General features: G+C 33.6%; 1 long non-coding RNA gene across 1 annotated transcript; it reads left to right on the plus strand.

Moving 5' to 3' along the window:
- Window positions 1-1931: 1931 nt before the first annotated feature.
- LOC143594936 (uncharacterized) lies at window positions 1932-2517 on the plus strand. The gene is made up of 3 exons (XR_013146437.1): window positions 1932-1999; window positions 2175-2335; window positions 2418-2517. It is a non-coding gene; the product is annotated as an uncharacterized LOC143594936 (long non-coding RNA).
- Window positions 2518-9103: the final 6586 nt, after the last annotated feature.

The raw sequence follows: 9103 nt of genomic DNA on the forward strand, positions 1-9103 counted from the left end.
TCGTCCATGCAAAGTGGCGCTGCCACTACGAGCTAAATAATGTAATGCCGTCCCGCGGGTTACGCGTGGACATTTCTGAAAAACCGTGCTCGTCTATGCAAAGAGGCGTTGCCCCTACGAGCTAATCAATAATACCGTCCCGCGGGTTACGCGCGGACGTTGTGCCGGAAAACAAGGCGCTCGTCCATGCAAAGAGGCGCGACCCCTACGAGCGGGCTCAAACCCATAGCACTGCCCCATGACCATACTAGGCACTCGTCCATGCAAAGAGGTGCGACCCCTACGAGTGGGTGGATCAAACCAGCAGTCCCTACCCTTAGAGTTCCAATGGTAAAGTGATCACTTACTCGAATTCTAGCGCACATACATCGAAAACCATAGATAACCGTTCGCATTGCTCATCATGAAACATAATTTAAACACATAATCGCTTGCATAGCTTGTAAGTACACCATGATAAAACATTATTTAAGTACGTGTCCCTCGCCCCGAAAACAGTTTAAAAGTAGTGAAAACAGTGAAAATAGGGGCTGTGAGACTCACCTGTGGTTCTTGTTAAGGGATTAATCGAGATTCGGGTTTTCTTGGTGTTGGCCTTTGAATTGAAGGTCTAGAATACGATTAAATAACAAGAAGTATATAAGAAATAGGAGAATATAAGGGTTGGAAAGTAGATCTCAAGGTTATAATCTCGGCTTACCTAGTAACAGGAACGGAATTGAAAATCAAACGGATGCTTGGGCGATGATTAGTGCGTGCAACTTTAAGAGAGAAGTTTGAAGTGTGTTTTGGGTGATAATTTAGGTTACATATTTATAGGCAAACTCAAGGGAACACAATCCCTTGCTTTAGGGGATTGAAATCTTTTCATATCTAGGTGCAATGATGGTAAAGTATGGAAATTATTATTATTTATTTAAAAGTGGAGTAGTGGATAAAAGATTTTGATTTGATTTGGACAGGACATGCAGGTCTGTGGTTGGTGGGAGTAGGGTGGCTGACAGTTGACTTTTCATGTTACAGTGTGCTTTTTCAGATACTTTTGTCAGTGTACAGTAAAAAGTGGAAAATCTCTGAAACACGCTACTGTTTCCTTTTGGGCGGGAGTAATCTCCTTACATCTGGAGAATAGACTAAGTGTTCTGCGCGTATCACTTTGTGCGCATAGCTTTCTGCGTGAAGGACATTTCTTTGCTGCGGGTAGGTACGTAACCTTCTCGCAGTCAGGGACATTGAGTTTCATTTGTAGATTCTCCAGGTGGTCTTGGTATTTCAACATAGTGATCAGTTATGTTGAAGTCAATTCCATCTCGGAGCTTCAGACAAACTAGCTCTCAATGTTCCCGCCATGCGGGGAGGTTAGTTCCCTTTCCGCACGCGCATAAACGATTTGGGATGCACCCGCCTTAGCATCATGCGAGACGGTCAACCCATTAGACAACATTAAGTTATAGAAACATAAAACCAATACACTCGCGCATGGCGCATATAACATATGCCCACGCTGGTTCTTATCATGGCGCGCTCGCGCAGGGTGCACATAACAAATACCCGTGCTGATTCTAACATAGCGCGCTCGCGCAGGGCGCACATAACATGCCCGCGCTGACTAACATAGCGCGCTTTCGCAGGGCGCATATAACGTGCCGCGCTGATTCTAACATAGTGCGCTTAATATTTACAATCACCTAATTATTAGGTTGATTACTTAGTTTATAGGGTTGGGAAATTACCGGGTGTCACAGGTTGCAATACAGTCAACTTGTGCATAACAATGGTGTCTACTTTTCAGTTTTGATTCAGCTTGACTCATTTACACCCTAGCCAGTTTAAAACAGGGGAGTTGAATTCCTGATAGCCTTGTTGCAATACAGGCAACTTGTGTGTATACTGTCACGTTTTGTTTTGGTGATGCTTACTCAGTTTTTTTGTGTTTTGAATTTCAGAAAATGGACATGGGACCATGCCCAAAGGTGCATTCATTTGAGCTGAGGAAAGAGTATCCTTTTTTTCACTTTTTATTTTATCAGTCTCATATTATTAAGTAATAAAGAAAGTGTTATGAAGATGCTATCTCAAGTAATGGTGTACTTTATATGGCTGTTAATCATACGTGAGATTTTAACATTACTGTTTTCAATGTCTGTGCTACTTAACTTTAATCAGATACCAAGAACCAAAGGCAAAAGGTCAAGATAACTATGATAGGGAATTGGAGGATCTTATAGACAGACTTATTGTTGAATGTGACAGAAAAATTGCAAGAGCTCTTAAACGACTTAGTGAGGAAGATGCTAAAGCAGCTATTGCTATCTCTGTGTCAGAAGTTACTCAGGTTGATTTAACTTTTTTTTTTTGGGCTATTTTGTGTATCACTTTGTTATATTTTTTAATTTGTTGATTTGCTGAATGTGCAGACACCTGAGATTCTTGAGTTGTCAAAGCAGATAAAGTAGAAACTAAAAGAGGCTGATCAATGTGGTAAATTCTGTTCACACCAGCTAACATTTTCTTTTTCGTTTTCTGTAATTAACCCAAATTTTTTGCCTATCTTTAATATACACACATGCATCGATCTGTATACATACTTATATGTTTAGTTTTAGAATACGTGAGGGTATATTCTAAAAAATATATTTTTTAGATTTTAAAATTTTAGTCTAATTTATTTGTAATTGTCTTGTAGTCTCACAAAGGTGCTGTGAATTTTCGTGACAAGTCATTTCCTTTCTATGACAAATTGTGTACCATATTCGGTAAGGATAGAGCTACTGGTAGTAAAGCAGTTGACCTTGGAGAAGAAGATGTTGTTCAAGAGACGCAAAAAAGCTCACCTGTTGATATTGAAGACTTTGATTTTGTTGATGAAGCCGCTCCAAATGTTGATAGATCTGAAGGACAAACAGGAAGTGTAACAGGCACGCGCAAAAGAGGTAGAAGCACGGATGCAGATGAGATATATCGAGAGTCTTGCAAAGATATCAAGGAAGTTTTGCTTCGATTTGGGGAGATGGTGGGTGAACAACTTAGCAAAGAAGGTATGGAGGCTCGTGAAATCTATGAAAAGGTTAGTGATGAGTTGAAAGCTTTACCAGGTATCACTACGAAAAAAACGGTTCAAAGCAGCTCATTTGATTGGTAAAGATGTGGATCTAGGACGTTCTTTTCTTGCGTTGACAATAGAAGAGAAAATTGAGATGGTCGAGTTGTATACCGATGGTTCAATGGGATAGTTGTGTATGGTTGAAGTATGTTTTGTATGTGAATTGGTTTTAACTATGGTTGATGTTTTTTGTTTAAAAACTATGTTTTGTATGTGAATTGGTTTAATCAATGCATATTTTGGTTGGAATTTATGCATCTTTTTATATGTTTTTTATTTTTTAATAAATATTTGTTATGAAAAAAATACTTGTGCTAATGATAAAGTTGATATAATTCTCTGTTTATTTTCTATGTACCAAACAAGAGAAATGATTCTCAGCTATATTTCTCTACCGAAATCTCTATACTACCAAACAGAACAGTCAATTCTCATTCTCCAGACCAATTCCCTTTCTCTGCAATTCCATTTCTCTATTCCATTTCTTTACAATTCCATTCTCTGTACCAAACACCCCCTTAATGTTAACAGAATTGACAGATATGTGCAAAAAAAAATATGAGGACATTATTGTCATTACATATTTTCACATAAATTTCCATACTAATCAGAACATTAAATTGTCACACTATATATATTTACAATTGATATGTCGTGCAACTTAATTGAAAACGTATTATTGTAAAGTAAGAATCGTTTTTATTCATTTGTTTTCTAAATACTTTCTTTTTGTATCGTATGTTGTATCAATCGACGATTACGTACTGGTACCGTAACGAGCAAACCTCATACTGACCGAACAACACTGTACCATTATTGTTATGGAAATGGTATCAATATTCGTTTTTTTTTATCATTTTAAACACATTTGTTATGGTTTCATACTTACATTAGACAATGCCTATTTTATGAGATCGTTGAAAATAAACACTTTTTATCGTAAAAATACCGAGTGCGGGTACGTAAACCACCGAGTTGTGTGCAGCATAATCTATCATTTTTATCTCGTAAACTATATTGATTGCCGCTGCAACGAATCGATCAGAACCAATGCCGATCAAACAATGTCGATATCGGTATCATTGGAACTAGTGTAATATTTGCTTTTATGGTTTTCGATCAAAGTAACATATTTTTTAGATATAATGTTTCATAAAATTCCGAGTATACTTAATTTTTTCGAAGTTTCGATATAAGTTTTATTCAAAACAAAACCAACGTAATGTATGAGCATAAATCGCTTGATTAAAGTAAATGTTTAAATTAATTTTTTCTTATTTCTAAATTAAAAGCCAAATTAAATATATCTAAATTACTATTTAGGTAAGGTTACTCTCCTTGCAAAATGAAAGCCCCAAATATATTTTATTTAAAATGTTTTTAATAGAAAATAAACATATGTTTGACACAATTGCTTTAACTTTTAAAGCTAAAACGTTCTAACATCTTGAAAATTTCCTGTTTAAGTTTAGGCCAAAAGTGACAATTCTCAAAGTTAAGGGACTAAAATCCATTCTGAATTTTAAGCTCTTCGCGCTATGTGATGGTAATCAGAAACCCAGCGCGATACGTGAAGGAACATCACAAACACCAAGAAAAAGGCGGTGTCGCGCTACGCCTTGGCCAAATCAATTGGATCATCGAGATACGCGAAGACCATGTTAAGTAACCAGGTACACGTGTCCAACCACGTGTAAACATGTGGCGGATTCGTAGAAATTGCGGTGTCGCGTATCGCGACGACCACACACAGCTCCATCGCAATATGTGATGGGAGCCAAAATTTGCCTATAAAAGGGGGCTACGGGTTTGAGCATTCTTCATCCCAAAACACTTTCATTTTCACACATTTAGCCTAGGAATACGTGCGCGACTTTCCCGGTGAACCGACGACCCGTTTTCTCGAAGTACGTGCAAGTAACGAAACTTCGAAACCTTGCTAACTTCCAAACGTTTTCATTTTTTATTATCGAAGTTCTACCAACGAGTTGCTGCTCTTTTCTTATTATTCTTATTCTGGAGTGATCATATTAAGGTAGGGGTTACGTTTAAGTTATTTCAATATATAGTTGTGATAGCTTAGACCTAATCGAGGTTATAGTTTTCAACCTTGATATATTACTATGTTCAAAATAAGATTTTACAAAATAAAATGACGTTACTTCTATAAAAAGAAATGTTAAGAAAATATATATTTTGACGGGCATGTAGTAACTGAAAGGTAAATATCACTACTAATGATTTTTTGTCAAAGGAAAGTAATTTGTACAAATCCTAATCAACCGCGGGACCAGCTTACTTACCTGGAGAAACTCACCAACGTGATAGAACCTATTAGAGTAAAGCATGTTGTTTCAAACGTCATATAATTACAAGTATATTTTTATAAACAACTGTAATTTTATCAAGGTTAAAATCAGACTTAAGGTCTGCAGCTTAATCAAGAAACACTATCCAGGTATTTATACAAACCTATTTTACGATATGTTAACATCATAAACAGGAAAGATTTTCAAACGACACGAGCTGACATTCACAGGTGAATACGTTCAATCTTTTTACAATTTGAATATGTTAAACCTTTACAAAAAAGACATACATTTTATTCTTGTGATGAACAGGTTGTTAATTAGAAAGAGTCAGATAAAACATTTGCATGAGATTAAATGAAAATCATTACAATACAAATAGAAAAGAAAAGCAACTTAGACCAATTAGACATGTGTCTGGATCCAAGCATAATTGACTAAGCAGGCATACAAATAAAGTCAGTCATAACCAGTTCTCTAATATGTTAACAGACTCAGAGAACCTTTGAATTATGTGTGTAAGGTAGTGGTATAAATCCTGGGAATGACAGACATTCTTGCTGAGTTTGTAACAGAAAACTATATTTGTATTTAATAATTGTTTTAAAAGCTTTTAAAGTCAGTCAATGTTTCACCAGCTCATCGTTAACGTATTTTTCCCCACAATGCAGGTAATTAAGTGCAATAGCTATAAACAAGTATTAGAGTCATGTAGTTAGACGATTATGTTACAAGATGGCTAAATTTTGAATATCAAATCTTTGTAATAAAATGAAACAATATTTTGTAACGGAATACTCAGGTATTTAATTCCCGAGTAAGTTTTCAATGTAAATTAATATTTTATAAAGTCTTCCGCTTAAATATAACCGCAACTTTGATATATTTACAAAACAGGTACTAATTGTTGGTCACACTTCTAGGCCCTAAGTCGGGGTGTGACAAACATCATTGTTTTAACTCTCTTAACATCCTTTCATTCATGTTTTGAAATCTTATGTCAAAACACATATTAGAGTATAAGTATTATATACACTTCCTTCCGCTCACTTTATGAAGTTATCTGACAATTTCATTATCTGATCAGTATAACAATTTAAGTGAGAAGGTGTAATGACGATGATGTCCTTAACTTTTTTCGCATGCCTATAATTTCTGTTAATATTTAACGAAAGTTAAAGTTAGTATCTAACATTGTTACAAAATTAAAACTTTAGTATCATACCTATGAGTTTTAAACCTTAATATTCAATCTTGTTACCTTAGGGAAACCTTCGAGACCAGCTGCATAATTATGTCTAAAAGCTATGAGTAGATATATAATATGTTTAAATAAAGAGCTTGATGAAACAATACAAATAATTTTAATTTACGATTTCAACACATTTTAAAAAAAAGTATAAAATAAAACCAGTTAAATAGCTCAAGCCATCCAATTAGCCTGAACACGATCCGTTTAGCTAAGCATATTTGTGAAGTAACTTGAATTTCTTCTTATGAGTAACGTTAAACCTGTGAATTTTGTGTTGGATTTCTTGAGAAATTCACACTCATAGGATCAATTAAGAAAATATTTTGTTTAAATTTTATTTTTAATGAATAAGATAGTTCTTTAAATTAAAACTATATGAAAAAACTTTATTCTTATTAGATTAAAATAATGTAAAGAATTCCAATAGATCTATGGTCATTTGTTTTTATATACTTTTTATAGGGAAATTGAATATGAGGCTGTTACATATCCAACTTAAATGCAAAACCTGTCAAAACTACGTAGTTTTGATTAAATTCAACTAATTTCTTTAATCCTCTATTTTCTTTTCTAATTATGTCTTTGTCCGGTGCAAATTTTGGTTACCCAATTCTTTTTGTATTTGTCCAAGCATCTTCTACATTAATTCCTGTTAGCATAGGTCGATTATGCTCCATGATAAAATCCTTTAAAACTGGGTTAATCAATTCCTCATATTTTCTTATCGTTTTTCACCGTATTATAAAATTGTCAAGAAAAAGACTACCTCGCAAAAGCTATCAGGTCAGGGATTAAAAGGATAAACAGATTCAATGATTAATTCATTCTCACCTCATTATAGATCCCATTGTATGCTTAGGTTTCAGAATACGGATGTATTTTGAGCCACCAGTTCATACTAACCTCATTTTCAAGGAAGTAATTTAATTTTGATTAAATCAGTTTAATGAAATTTTTATCATGGAATATTATCAATTTTTGAATAGAGGATTGATGTAGAAGATGTCTAGGAGAAAGTAGTACATGCTTGGGGAAACGAAATTTACAAACGTAAATAGAGAATTAAAAAACAATTAGTTGAATTTATAAAAAAATACGTAGTTTTAATGAGTTTCACATCTAAGTTAAATGTGTAACAACCACATATTCACTTTCCTCATTTTTTATTAATTAAGTATCGAAGGTTTTTATGATCAAAGATTTATAATGCTTTTAACTTTTCACACTTTTATTAAATATGTTAGTTGAGTGCCAGAAAATGCTCCATTTTTAATATATTTTAATAGGAAACAAAATTTATGGATATATTAAAAAAATAAAAGAAAAGCAAATGGATAATTAAACTCAGTGAGCGGATTTGTGGTGATTTGTGGTTTCACGTGACCATATTGAAAGCAAGTTAACCCATCATTTAAAATTATGTAAGGAGGGTTTGTAAATTATAGGGTATGGTTTTGAGTGGTTATGAGTGTACATTATAGGGTGGAGAGATAAAATGTAGTGATTTTTTGTAAATTTGTGGAAAAGGTAGTGATTTTTTTTGTACATTTTAGGGTGGAGAGAGAAAACTGTAATGAAAAATATATAAAAAATATTATTTAATTAAACAGGAGAGAGAAATGTAGTGTTTTTAGTGTAATTATATAATATATATGGATATAGGGATAGGGAACGGGATGAGAATGCTCTTAGGGGGTGTTTGGCTGAGCTTTTTAAATTGCTTTTTTGCTTATTTGATTTCTGAAAAGCAAAAGTAACTTTTGAAAAGCTCCAATTTAAAGCTTTTGGAGGATTTTTGCCAAACATATTTTGCTTTTCAAAAAGCAAACAAACAAATAAGCAAGTTTTAAAAGCTCATCCAAACACCCACTTAAGATATAGATGCTATAGTAGGGATTAAAATATGCAAATATATTTTAGATTATCCTTTTTACTAAAGAGCTAGTGTGATTTCCGATGCAATAAATAGATTGGTTGGTATTAATTTGAATGATCTGTTATTTTGTTATGATGCATCCTTAAAAAACACAAAAAATAAGTTCATGGTAAGCCAAAATATGACGTACGTTTTCCATAAGTCAAAATCATAAAACTCAAGACGATTTTGAAATACCTGATATTCTAAAAGGATATCAACAAATGTTATAGATTGATTGAAACCTATAAAATCGAATACCAATACCGGTTCTGATCATACTGATATCGATGTTGTTAGGCTGGAATCAGTTTTATTTTTTTATGAAATCGCAAAAATACCGACACTCGTATAATTTACAAGATAAATAAAAAAATGCTCTATTTTAGACACAATTCTATTTTCAATGAAATTTGTTCGAAAATGTCAAGATAAAAAAATTAAATCAAATTGCTTTTTTTAACGATAAACACATTTGTTTTTTTATTGAGATATATAATGCAAGTTACGGGAGAAAAAAATCT

Source organism: Bidens hawaiensis, unplaced genomic scaffold (assembly GCF_021521415.1).
Source record: "Bidens hawaiensis isolate Kalapana, Puna unplaced genomic scaffold, B.hawaiensis_p1.1 tig00044335_1, whole genome shotgun sequence".
NCBI lineage: Eukaryota > Viridiplantae > Streptophyta > Magnoliopsida > Asterales > Asteraceae > Bidens > Bidens hawaiensis.